The following is a 13,460-nucleotide window of genomic DNA, read 5'->3' on the forward strand; positions in this document are numbered from 1 at the left end:
GACTTGGAGGCAGATCATTTTGTCCTTGCTGGGTGTGAGACCCTCAGTGGGGAACATGCAAATGCCTGTGGGTGTACAGAAGAGTTGGAAACTGAGGCCAGAGATAGTTCCCATCACTGGCGACTTGAAGCCAGGAGAGTACTGTAGACTGAATTTGTCCCCGGAGTTCATTTGTTGAAATCCTAATGTCTAATGTCATAGAATAAGGAAGTGGGAACTTTGGTAAGGCGACTAGGTTATGATAAGGGCAGAGCCCCCGTGAATGGGATTAGTACCCTTATAGAAGAGACCCCAGAGGGCTCTCTTGCCCCTTCCCCCACATGAGGATACCTGGGAAGTCGGCAATCTACAACCCAGAAGAGGATCCTCACCAGAACTTGATCATGCTAGCACCCTGATCTTAGACTTCCCTGCCTCCAGAACTGTAAGAAATAAATTTCTGTTATTTATCAGCCACCCAATCTATGGCATTACATTAGAGCAGCCTGAACTTCTGGGAAGGTAAAGGAGAAGGGAAGGCCTTGGGAGGGGGGGCAAAATCACCTGCTGAGTATGAATGGGTGAAGAGTTTCCCCTCCCACTGGCAGCAATCTAATACCTTCATCTCATCGCTTTGATGACCAACAGCTCCCAGATTTTAGAACCAGATTTAGTACTGTATTATTGTGGTTTGTTTTATATCTACCAGTTAAAAGAGGCCGAATGGAATTGACCTAGATGGTTCTCAGGTGGAAAAGCTGATGCTCTCCTCTTCTTCCTCCATGGGCAGCTCACTGACACGTGCACTTCTCATGTTGTCCTTAGATGGGACTCTGAGGTGCTGATTTCTCTTTGGCCATTGATCTTGAGTCTGTGATATTTTTGATTGCTCCTGCAGCCTCTTCTTCTTGTTTTCCCTCCTTGTTTCTATTCTGTCGTTCGACCCATCCTGAGATGATCCCGATTTTTTCTAAGAAATGTGGCACAAAGAAATACCTCCCAGAAATTAATACATTGTAAGAAATGTATGCACAAATGTGGCATAAACCTAAGTACAAAGACTTTTGGGTAGAACTTTTGAGTATCTCTATCTACTGTTAAAGATGGAAGGATTTCTGGAGATCCAGAGACTTGGTAACACGTTCAGTAATCTGACCAACTCTGCTCTTGAGTTCTGATTTTAGCCTAGTTTACCAGATGGAATCCACGATCGTCAACATGTTAGACCAATGTTAAATCTGACAACGCCAGCATAACAGTTTGTCTCATGATTAGACACGAAGGGCAGGTAGCAGTCATTCAGAAACCCTGAAATGGCAAAGTTAGGGAATTGGGTTTTGAAAATGAGTCACCCAAACATTTTCTTTCCAAACATCTGCAGGTTGTTAGCCTGATTTATTTTGAATTAAAAAATCTTTTTGAGCTGGCTGACAGCTTATTTTAATTCCCAGCTGTTAAAATGTTTCAGCAATTGGAATTAGGGGCTGTGCCATTGCTTTTGATGTGGTGGGAACCAGTTCAGCACTCAGGTACACCTGGGGGACCTGCCCCTTCTCATCATGGTCCTTCAGTTTTATTCCTTCTGTTTAAGAGCTTGGTGCTTTGAGCTCTTTGTTTACGATTTGCTCGGGTCTTATAGCACTGGTGGCCAAGGGAGTTTAGCTCATATTCCAGGATGTGGTGGCTTTTATCCAGCACCTAGCACTTTGCGGCTGCCTTAGATTCTTTCTGGAACAAGTTTGGGGAATAAACAAATACATAAATAAGTTTATATTTAATTGATATTGCCTCCTCCTCTCCCAAAATATGCTGAAATAATTTTTCTACTCAAAGCTGTGGTTCTTACAAATGTTTTTAAGATTTCTTTGTAGATTGTTGGCTTGGTAAGGGCTTTTGACTTGTTCCTCACTTTTCTCTGGTTGCGGGTGAGCACCTCTCATTTTTGCTGTGATTTTGGGTAGGAAACCTGGGGATGCAGTCTCTTCTCTCCTGATCCCAGCCACCACAAACAGTAACACCACCACCTCCATCTACTATTACTATTATCACCTACCACTCCCACTTCCACCAAGAAGCCATTCCTTGGCATTCCTGATTCTCCAAGCATAGCATCCTATTATTCATATTACTTTTATTGTCTAACTGCTCCCAAAGAATTATCTATACTAGTTATTTTTACCTCTTTCGCTCACCTTTATGCCTCTTTCCCCCCTCCCCCATATCCACTGTGGCTCATCACTGGCTCATCACTGGCTCATCACTGGCTCATCACTATATCCATAGCCCACCATTCTGTTGAGACTGGGCTCTCAAAGGTTAAAGTGGCTGTTTAATTGAGATTCAGTTCTCTTGTCACCTGACTTCTTCACTTGTTCACTGACCTCTGTGTATCTGTGTTAAGGGAAACTTTGAGACCAAAAACTAGAATGATAGACTGGGGACATTAAATGCTAGAGTAAGGGTTTAGGGGGCTATACAATAGGCATTGAAGGAGCCAATCCTGCTTTTAAACTAAGGAGTAAATAGATTAATCTAAAGATGAACAAATGGTTGGAGTCTAAGTGGAGAAAAAATACTGAGTGTATAAATTAGAATAACGATAAAGAGAATTGAATGTCAAGCAAAGATTGGAGAGATATTGAAGGAGTCTAATAGAAGATATGAGGGTTGATAAAATATGTGGAGGGAAAGTGGCAAGAGAGGCAAGGCCTCCCTTTAATTGTGTCCCTCATCTTTGATCTTCATGTTTTGACTCATACTCTCTCTCTTTCCATAACATCCTTTCTTGGTCATCTCTGTTGATAAAAATGTTATTTTTATGAACTCTTTTTTGATTGTCCCAGGTAGATATTACCTCTAATTTCTAAAGATTCTGTAGTACTTTGTATATATTAACTTTTGTCTCATTATTTTAGGATGACAATCCCCTCAGTCCAGTTTTAGGCAGATGGCATGTTGTTAAGGGTGTGATGAAGACATAGGAATGAGGAAGGTAGAAGGGACTGTTGATAGGTATAAGGTTATGTAGTCTAATGGGCATGGTGGACCACGGTGGAAACTTCATTTCATGGGTAGTGTGAATTTGTATTTCTATCATATCTTTATTCTTTTTATTTTAACTTGTGATAAAGTTAAAAATTAGGCTCTCAGGAGCTCTCATTAGAACGAATAGGAATCACTTAGCCTTTGGTAAATATGACACACTTTCTACATCTCTCAGTGAACTAGAAGAGGGTGCTGATTTTTCTTTTTGGAAACTGAAAAAATTTTTCTGCTTGCGATTTTAAGTTAGTCTATTCACCATTATTATCTCCTGAGAAACTTTCTGAAGAATTTATACTCCTGTGGCTGAATGCAGCATAGTTGGTTTTCTGGAAAGATGCATTCAGACCCAACAAAACCATATTATTTTCCCAGTAGGCTTTTCTTTCTCCAAAAAACGTCATATTTGGACCCTTACAAAAAATGTAGTATTGAGTGTTGAGTGCTATATTGAGGCAAATATTTTCTGCTTCTACCCTTTTATTTTAAATGTGACTAAACTTTGAGATCATTTTAGAAGCATAGGGTAATATTTCTAATTGGGGGATGAGTTACATGGGCACTTTTTAAATGACACAGTATGACACATCTGCACATTAAGAAGATGACTGGCTTTCTGTTTTTCCTCTTTCTCTCCATTAATACATAAACTACTTTGCCGATTTCAGTGATGAGTATAATGCTTTGTCTCATCAGTTTTTTTTGCATTACAAAGGGTTAGACATTTAGAATTTATGAAAAATGTGAATTTCAGAATCATCTTCAAAGATTCTGTTCAGGAGTTTAGGGCTGGGGCCCCATTTTCTTGTTCTTTCTTTTTAAAAAATATTTATTTATTTATGTATTCATTCATAAGAGACATACAGAGAGAGGCAGAGACAGTCAGGGACTGGGATCCCGGGACTCCAGGATCATGACCTGAGCGGAAGGCAAATACTCAACCACTGAGCCACCCAGGTGCCCCTGGGGCCCAATTTTCAATATCTACCACCAATAGCCCATCTTCCCTAAGAGACTTAGACACATTGGATTATGGGCCTTTGACTTGGCCTTTGACTGCATGGTCAGTCTGCAGTGGCTGTGCCCATGTGGGAGCAGCCATGACATTTAGATTTTTAAGTTTCTTCTCTCTCATCTCTTCCAAGAGAAATTATAGGACATATATCCAGTTACAGCTCAGAACATGTCAACTGAGAGGATTCTCTAAAGTTACCTGCCCTCATGACTTGGAACCTCTTATTCTTAGGTTGCCACAATCTTGCTTACTCAGGGAATCCTCTAATAGCCTTTAAAAAAAAGTACTCTGAAGAGTAAGTTAAAAATAAAAAGTATTTCACATGGTATTCAGGTATCAGTGAAGGATTTGGGCTGAATGACTCTGAAATTCTATAATTTAATAAAATGTTCTTCTATAATATTATACTCTACATTAAAATGACATAAAAATATAGTAAAACTTTCTTTGGGAGAATGTGTAGCTAAAGTTGTGAATTTACTTCTCATCTCTTTCCAGCCATTCCTTTCTCCCTTTTGTGTGAAATAACTTGCCCTTATAATTTACCATGTGATTAGTTTGGTGCATCAATATTACAACGATTATGGTAACCGGCCTGGATACTGGCATTGTTCATTAATTCTTATAAAGGAAACCAAGACAAGTCAAAATGTCAGAACCAGTTTAGTAATGGGGTCCCAGTTATGGTTGTATGTACATAAAAGATAGTGGGAACTAGATGCTATTTATGATGCTGTATCAAGTGTGTGAAAGACCTATTGTCATTTCTTTTTTTTTCTCATTTTGTTCTTGTTTGCCTCATATAAGGTTAAGTGTCATCATTTCAGTTTTGCAGAGCAGAAAGCAGAGACTCAGCGAGTAGCCTGCCTTGACCACACTACCAGATGAGCAGCAGAGGCAAAGTACAGCAACTCTATCCTACCTAACATCGAAGTCTGCTTTCCACACCATACTGGGCCGTTATGATGCTTAATTCAGTTTAGGGATATTAACTGAATCCAAGTAAGTTTTGTTCTGATTCTGTCGAGGAACAGACTCTTTTGTAAAGTTACTTGCAGTTGATTGTACGTGGCTCGGCATAGCTTATAGTGTCTATGGTGGCAGGGATATATATCTGGAGATGTGGACAAGATCAAGACAGAGTCGAAATAGCTATGTGCAGGGTCTCAGAACCCTTGACTGACATTTGCCTCCTGGGACAGTTCTGATCTCACTGCTCTTCCATCACCTCTTTCTTTTCGAGACTTAACTCACCCCCACCCTAACCCTTCAGGTTGGTGGGTGTCCCATTCACAAGGGAGCAGATACCAGATGTGAGAAATTGAAGAAACAGTTGTTGGGCAATTGTTCTTATGAGTTATGTACTCGGGCTCTTGGTTGGAGGGCTCTGATCTGAAAGCTTGCTTCAAATCCACTGAGAAAGCAGCGTGATTTAAGTGGTGAACTGGGCAGGCTGAGGAGGCCGGCCGTGAGGACTAATTTGTTCTTTAAGTTTATCTAATGGTTTGCAAGAGTTGGAAATATCTGTTCGGGAGATGTGATGGATTCTCCTAGGAAACTGACGTCCCCAGATCATTCTTTAGAAACTGTTTTCAGAAGCGAGACAAGTGGCTTGAATCTATTGACAAAGGGAATCAGCTCTGCGCCTGTGACTGGGTCAAAGACCCCAGGCATGCCTGTCGCGATACAACGTGGATGTTTGTTCAGGGGGCAAGTGCTCACGCTGAGTGATTTTCAAAGCTGTTGGAGGGCATTTATCAGGCTTTTAAACTCTAGATACTCTTTCCCACGGTGTGAAGGCCAAGAGAAGGGATCCCGGGCTCTCTTCCCTGGCCCCCAGGATGGGAATTCAGGGGGAAGAGGTCACCTATTCTTATGCCACAAAAGAAAACTTATTCATCAGTTTTCAAGTCAAGGCGCTTCAGAGTCTGCAAATAGGGAAATAGCGAAGATCTCATCAGCAGGGCTCCACGCCCCCCAATCTGGTGCTGCAATGGCGGGGGTCTTGTCCTTCTTCAGGTGCAAAAGGAGTGTTCTGGACTTCTTTTGGTAAAACTCCTTCCAATTCCAGTAAAACATGCATTCCAAAGCCATCGTCTTTTTTACTACTTACTAGGGGGAATCTGAGAGAAAGAGAAGAGAGCAAACAGCTGAAGTGGATTTACAGTCACTTCTCCGATTGCTTTTCTTGCTGAAGGATATTTCACATCACAGGATTTTCCTTCTCCTCTGTACTCTTGATACACCCAATATCGTCCCCAACACAGATTAAAGATGACACAGGGTAGGGGAGAAACAGGAGGAAATTACATTTTAAAGTTTTGTTCCATTTGTATTACCAGCAATTAAAAGTCTTTGTGGTCTCCACCCCAGTTAAGGCAGTGGGACCATGAGGCCGCCCTGCTGTGAATTCGTTTCCAGTCCAGCCAGCTCAGACAACACTCGGATGGATTAACGGACCCTGCTAGACTCCGACTCCCTCGCCTCGCCTCACTGAGCACAGCCCCAGGCTTCAGTGGCTGCAGGTGTGAGCACACCACTCTCGCCCTTGACCCAAAGCACATCCTGCACTTGGTGCATGCATGAACCGTGCTGCACCTGCGGCCCGGGATGGCAGTACAAAGCCGACTGTGTGTTCCTTGGGTTGGCAAAGGACCTGCGGTCGCTCCCCTGCCCCAGCGAGGGAACCTCCCTTCTTACCCCACCTTTGCCTGTGCTTCTGGGGTCTGTGGATGGCTTAGATCGAGCCTCTTGGGGGAGGTGAAATACAGCTTCACTCTGCAACAGCTGAGGTTTGCTCATGGAAGCAGAGGTGCTGGAGTCTCAAGCCTATGATGTGGCTGATGCCAGCATTTCTTAGTAATGAGCCTTGCAGACACATCCCAGGAGAGGAAGTTAGACTAGAGCAAGACAAGTGAGTGAGATTGTTTCAAGGCTACAAGGAGATTAAAAAAAAAGGTAATTCCTCCTCATTTAGGGATATGAGATCCTCTCTCCTGGGTGAATCCACAGGCAGCATGGGGTTAGGGCTCCTGGCCTCAACCTGGAGATTTCATATAGGAGGAAATTAGGATGATGGGACTCTACGGAGGACCTGAATTATGAGTCAGCCCTGCTGCCTTTCAACTGAGTGTCCTGGTACAAGCCCTCCTCACCTTCCATCACTGCAAATCGCTCTGGCATCTGGGAGGCCGCCTGGATTTAGGGTCTGCTGTACAATGGAGGGCCAGCAGGGCTGGTGTTTACACCTGGGGTAGGGGCGCAGGGACACAAAAGTAAGTGCCTTGTACCCACCAGTCTTCAGTGATTGATTATTGAGTGACTGAATGAAAGATATTTTATGATACACTGACTTTGACAGTCTGTTGCCCCAGAACAGTTGAAAATGGGCTCATTTTTGAAGCTCAGAGCTGTCCCGTTCTGTCCTTCCCAGGCTTCTCCTCGGGCATCACATACCACCTGGTAGGCGTGAGATGTGTCAATCACTGTAGGCAGGAAAGCCTGGGGAGCAGTGTTTTGGTTCCTACCTATTACTTCAACATAAGCTGAATTTCTCTCACTTCTTATTTTTTAAGGGAGCAAGTTTTGCATTTTTTTTTGTAGAACTGGCATAACTCAAATAGTGAAGTCCGTGGGGAAACAAAGCAACCACAACTCAAGATAATCCACTTGCACGAGAGGCTTCGGATGGTGGTTTTGATTTAACAAGTAGTGGTGGGATAATTGTGAGAACATGCTGCTGGGAAAGAGCACCTGGTCTGGTCAGCCTGATGTAGGGTGAGATGCATCATTAACCCTCGTGTGAAGTCCATGACCCTTGTCAATGTTAGGTACAAAATCCCAGGTTGGTGGGATTTGGTGGTGCAACTTTTGAGAGCTCCAAATGGTTTAATAAAGTTAAAAAAAAGAGAGAGGTGAGGGAGAAACAAAGAGTCCTCCCCACCTTCCCTGAGTAATGAGCCTCTTGGATGAAAGACTACCTTGTAAAGGTTTTTCTCTCCATTCTCCACTTCCCGCTGCCCAGATCTGGACGGGGGAGCTCCCAAATGGGGTAGCAGCTCCGCATTTCTAATCCGAGCCCAGATGGATCTCCTGCCGTGCATACGCGTTGTTGAGCAAACTGGTAAATTAACCTGAGAGTCTTGCCTGAATGATGAGCTGCACGTATCAGCTTGAGCAGAACATTAGCAAGAGCTGGCGTAGGCCTCCAACCTCACCGAGTTTCCTCTCTCTCCTGCCAGTGGACATGACAGCTCAGGATAAGGTGACTGGGAGACCACGGGAGCAAATGTGACACAAGGCAGAAGGCTGTCTTGAGACCTTCCAGCTGGTTTGCATTTCCTCATGGGATAGGAGCCTTCTCCTGCAGGCTGGGAAGGCAGTGGGACCACCATACGATTTTATGGATCAGTTTTCACTTTTCCAGATGCAAAGAGAGGAGCCGTAATTACCTTGCGTACGTTTTGATAACATCCCTTGGGCAAGAGGTAGGTATAACTCACAACAGATAACCTCTGCTTTTGCTCCAGTGCTGTCTCCTTTATCTGCAACATGGGGGTGTTGAGTGATGCCACAGGCAGCTGGAAGGGCTCATTTATTTGACCTAATTATTCCCAATGTAGACCTGACTCATCAGAACGGGCTCTTCTTCAAAGGAAATGAGAGCCAGATTGTCTCCTTGGCAGCAATGGAAAACAAATGCTATCCACAGAATGGCTGTTAGATTGAAAAAAGGCGCAACTGGCTTTTGGGGCCAGGCGATATTTAACCATGTTACCAAGAATAGAGGGACTGGAGAGAGAGTAGTGTCAACTTCTGACATGCTAGTTTGCTCAAAATGTTCTTAATAAAATTAACTCGCCCTTGGATGCCGTGGACAAAAGTAACCACATACTCAGATCCCAGGCAAAAATGGAAACCTTCAGTGGGGTGTTTTTATTAATAACTGACTGAATCCCTATGGGTACAATGGGGGACTTTTTAAAATCTTTTTAAAAGATTTTATTTATTTATTCATGAGAGACACACAGGAGGGGCAGAGTCATAGGCCGAGGGAGAGCCCTCCCTGAGGGGAGCCTGATGCAGGACTCAATCCCAGGAACCCAGATCGTGACCTGAGCCAAAGACAGATGGTCAACCACTGAGCCATGCAGGCATCCCAGTGGGAGACTTTTCACGTGGAAGCCTTATGATTTCTTGGTGCTCTTTGATGCTCTACTGAAGAATTGGAATTATCTCTTTTAAGGGATGCGGAAATGGAGAAGGGGAGTTGAAACGGCCCTCCTGTTACCATTAGGCACATCAAACACAGATCAGGAGCAGCATGCCATATTCCCTCTGTGAAGCCTCAGAGTGGACGGCCTTAGCTCAATGATGCACGACTAAATGTTGAAACTTCATCTTAGACAATTGCAAATTGCCCATACCGAAACGCAGGTGCACTGAAAAGAATCCTTTAAATGGTTCCTGGTCCCATCTTCCTGTTTTACGGTTGTGGTTCGGAACGTCACAACCCTAAGAAATTTGGGAAAGATGTGTACTTGGCTGATGTCCGTGGCACAGTCTGGCTCTCGGCCTTTTGTGCTGCAATTCCTCGAGCACCGTGAAGGCGCCCCATGGACCACACGGTTCCAGTGTCGCCTGTTGTCGCCAGAGAGGAACCTCCTAGAGCATGGCATTTGATCTCAGCCTGGATCCTGTTTGGGAAGAGGAGAGGGAATCCCACAGGCCTGTTGTTCAGTCACGTCCTCTAACACTGTAGCAAGGCACGCACATGGTTGCACTTGGCATTCTGACACGTGCATAGCGTGTTTTCATCTCTTCCCTGGAGGTGAGGCCAAAGCCTGAGGTTCCTTTTGACACAGCTCTGCGAAAACTCTGGCTTTGTGCTCTCCTGTGCTTTGCAATAACATACCAGCTCTGCGGTGTGGCCAATGTTTACTTAATTGGTGGGAGGACTTTTTAATATCAAAAGGAAAACATTTCTTCTGCATTCCACATAGGTAAGATGTGGTTTGCTGTGGTACAAGGGTAAGGATTGGGGGTGGGGAGGGAATGAAGAGAGGAAAAACAATCCTTAGGGCTAAAGTCATGGGAGGGGGTGGGTTGGTAGAAAAGAGAACCAAGTAATGGGGGGGGGGGAGATGAAAGATCAAGAGGCGTTGTTTTAGAGTTAGAGCCGTGACTGACCATATGCTTGTTTTGCAGTTATTTCCAAAAATAGATGATTAGTGGTGAGAAGCAACTGGTTTCTGATGCTTATAAGGGGGTCAGTTAATATTATTTCCAACTGTTGGGGTAAGATACAGGGTAGGCTGTGTACCTAACAGAAAGAGATTGCTAAACTTCACAGTGCATTGGATCAGATTTCACGGAGCTCTTTACTGCCTCGACAAAGCTGTTGCCAAGTAAGAGGAATTTCCCGGGGGGGGGGGGGGTGGGGGGGGGAAGGGGAGGAAGAAGGGGCTGGTAACTTGTGGCAGTCACTGCAGATATCCTATATTTTAAATAGTGCTAATCCACAAGCAATTGAACAGTCATTAAGAAACAGGGCCCAGTGAGTACAAAGATGGGCAAAGGCGACACACTGGAGACCATTTGGGTAGTGGGATGGTGTCCAACAGGGGAAATTAGTACTCTCTCTTCTCTAAGGACCCCTGGATGTGTGGTGACTCCTAGGACAGAGATTTCTCTCTTTTTTTTTTTTTTTTGAGATTTCTCAAACCTTTAATATTTCCTGGAAAAGAGAAGAGGTTGAGGGGGCTCTGTTTTCAGGGGAAGAACACCTCGCTGTAAGTTGTGTTGCTAAATGGTAAATGTTCATGCATTTCTACAACTTTGATTGATTTATTTATTTATTTTCTGTTTTTTTGGGTTTTTTTTGGATTTATTTTGATTGTGGTACTTATGCTATAGGTACCATATTACCTATAATCGACACCAAGAGAGTCGCAGGAGGATGGAGGCATGTGGATGGCAGAGAACATCCCTGGAGGTGAGAATCTGGCAACAAGAGATCCCAAAACGTAACAAATGCACCAATTTGAATTCTTCTCTGGATGCACATGGTACCTTTACCTCTCTCTAAACCTGGGGCATTGCTAGAGGTATTCATTTCTTGAAATGTTTGCAAGTCCTTGCAATGGATTGCTGCGATTTGCACTGAGGTATGTAGACGGGACATGCCTCAGATGGGAGGTTGCTGACTGAGTGTCAGTCCCGAGGGCTAACATTCCATCTTACGGATTACTCTATCCAGCTTTCAAGTTCAAGTTGAGCTCTGAACAGCTGTTAGGTCTTTGATGCTCATATCCCCAGAGCCCAATCTTTCAGTTGACTGCCTGTTGCAGAGCCATGTGCCACACACTCCTGGAGTGATGTAGGAAGTCATAGCCTTGGTCTCCTTAGGCACCGATGCTCAAAAGCTGAGGGCGAGGATCTGCAGAGATACGGGTTGATTTGTTGCTTTAATGCAGTCTTTCTTTTCAGATCAAGTGAAACAATATCATGTAATTATTAGTAGGTTTTATAAACATTTGTTGGGCATCTACCGTGTGTCAGGCTGAGATTCCAAGTTTAATAATACACAGAGCAGCCATCAAAGAATTTATATTTGAAAAAAAAAAAAAAAAGAATTTATATTTGGTGTATATTTCTCTCCTTTCGCTAGATTTGGCTTGTGAAGCAAGGCCTTATTCTTAGTTACCTTCTGATCTCTGCCATCTAGCACAGAGCCTGGTCCACATGTTGAAACAATGACGTGCAAAGAGCAGTTTGCCACGATATCCTCCTTTCTTGTTCTCTAACATCCTTGCCTTACACATGTCAGCCGATGGACTTCATCCCATCAAAATACCAGAACAGCTCTCTCTCCAGAGGCATATTTCCTGTCGCGCCTCTTACAATGACTGTGCGGAGAAACAAACTTTTTCCCTTTATGGCAAGGGTGACTTCCCACTAGTCCCACTTTACGGTGCCCCCGTAAAGGCAGATCTGTTTTTGTCCTTTTGTTCATTGTTATTTCTCCCCAGCGCCAACAATACCGTCTGGGACATAGTAATTACATGTTGATTTATTCATGATTATTTGTTGAATAAATGCAAAAAATTGAAAGCAGGACGAAACACCTTAACATATTAGACAGGTTCGGTGAAGCTATGCGGCAGTAACAAGTAAATCTGGAAATCTCAGGGCCTGAGCACAGAGGTTTGTTTTTCTTTTCCGCAAAGTTGGCTGTGGGTCTTGCAGCCTTCCAGATCAGCTCCTTTTCCAGTTAACACTGGGATCCGGGATGGCTGTATCCTATAGCTGACCTGGAACATATAGCTTTTGGGTTGCTCTTATAGAGGAAGGGAGGGTGGAAGGGTTGCGTACTGACTCATAAATGCTTTTGCCTGGAAATGATGCATGGCCCTCCTGCTCACAGCCTTTTGGTTACAGGGCTGGGAAATATGGGTGAGCCCATGAGTATCCGGTGAGCATGCTGCGCTAAATATGTTAGTCAGGCTTGCAGAGGGATGCTGTAATGCCCTAGGAAAGCAAGTGTTGGTGTCCCACCCTCACTGTGGCCCCTCCAGTGTGTGCCTGCCACCTTCCCAATGCCAGCAGCTGCATTTCTTTGCCTGAAGTCTGTCTCGGGGAGCTGGAGCTTGCTTTGGCCTCCTGCTTTGCCTTTAGCATCGGAGGCTCCCAGTGTCAGGGAACCGCTCTACATCAGGCTGAGATTCAGGTTGAATAAGACACATAGCAGCCATCGAGGAGTTTATACTGTTGAAATTTCTGTCTCCCTCCCTAGGTTCAGCTTGTTAAAGGCAGCATCGACTTGATCGATAACTGATGGGAAGGAGTGTATTAATAGCTCTGCTCCGTCACCGCTCAGGTGGCACGAGCCCGAGGTGCATTTTCTACACTGGCTCCCAGTGATGGCAGCAGGATTAAGCTCTAATTGTCTGCAGCGATGACTCGCTTGATAACAAACCTGTCATTGGCTGTCTTCCCTTTGCCCTCTCACTTCCTTGAAAACTCCCCTGATGGTGTTTCTCGAGATTTCCTCTCAAATAAACTGTTTACACTTGATTTTGTGTTTTAGGATCTTCTTAAGGAGGAGCTCCAAACTAAAATAGAAAGTTGCCTAAATAGTTCGCATTCTGTGTGTGTATGGGTGTGTGAGAGAGAGGAAGAGAGAGAGAGAGGGACAATGTCATATAGATTTGGGAAGGACCTAAGGGAGGCCTCCTCACGGTCTACTTAGGTAGTTGGAATAAAATGAAAGAAATACAGAGGAGGGGAAGGAGAATACCTAAGATGCCAGAGAGACTTTCTCCTATAACTGTTGTTAAAACAAGAAAGCCTGGATCCTGTTATTACCGTACTGCTCCCTGAAGTCCTGGGGAGAACTTTCTCAAAGGCTTTCTAAGGTGGGCAC

At 44.2% G+C, this 13,460-nt stretch overlaps 1 long non-coding RNA gene across 3 annotated transcripts in view; it reads left to right on the forward strand.

The window, feature by feature from the left end:
* The window catches only part of LOC140626730 (uncharacterized), a 47,804-nt gene extending 34,710 nt beyond the window's left edge, over positions 1–13,094 (forward strand). For 2 of the 3 annotated variants that reach the window (XR_012025778.1, XR_012025780.1), the window contains exons 3-8: positions 4,864–5,038; positions 6,410–10,038; positions 10,389–10,443; positions 10,750–10,827; positions 10,952–11,030; positions 12,831–13,094. This is a non-coding gene — a long non-coding RNA (uncharacterized lncRNA). The remainder of the gene's footprint in view (positions 1–4,863; positions 5,039–6,409; positions 10,039–10,388; positions 10,444–10,749; positions 10,828–10,951; positions 11,031–12,830) is intronic. The other variant, XR_012025779.1, reaches the window with a different exon arrangement.
* Positions 13,095–13,460: the final 366 nt, after the last annotated feature.

The sequence above is a fragment of the Canis lupus genome, chromosome 38 (assembly GCF_048164855.1).
Source record: "Canis lupus baileyi chromosome 38, mCanLup2.hap1, whole genome shotgun sequence".
NCBI lineage: Eukaryota > Metazoa > Chordata > Mammalia > Carnivora > Canidae > Canis > Canis lupus.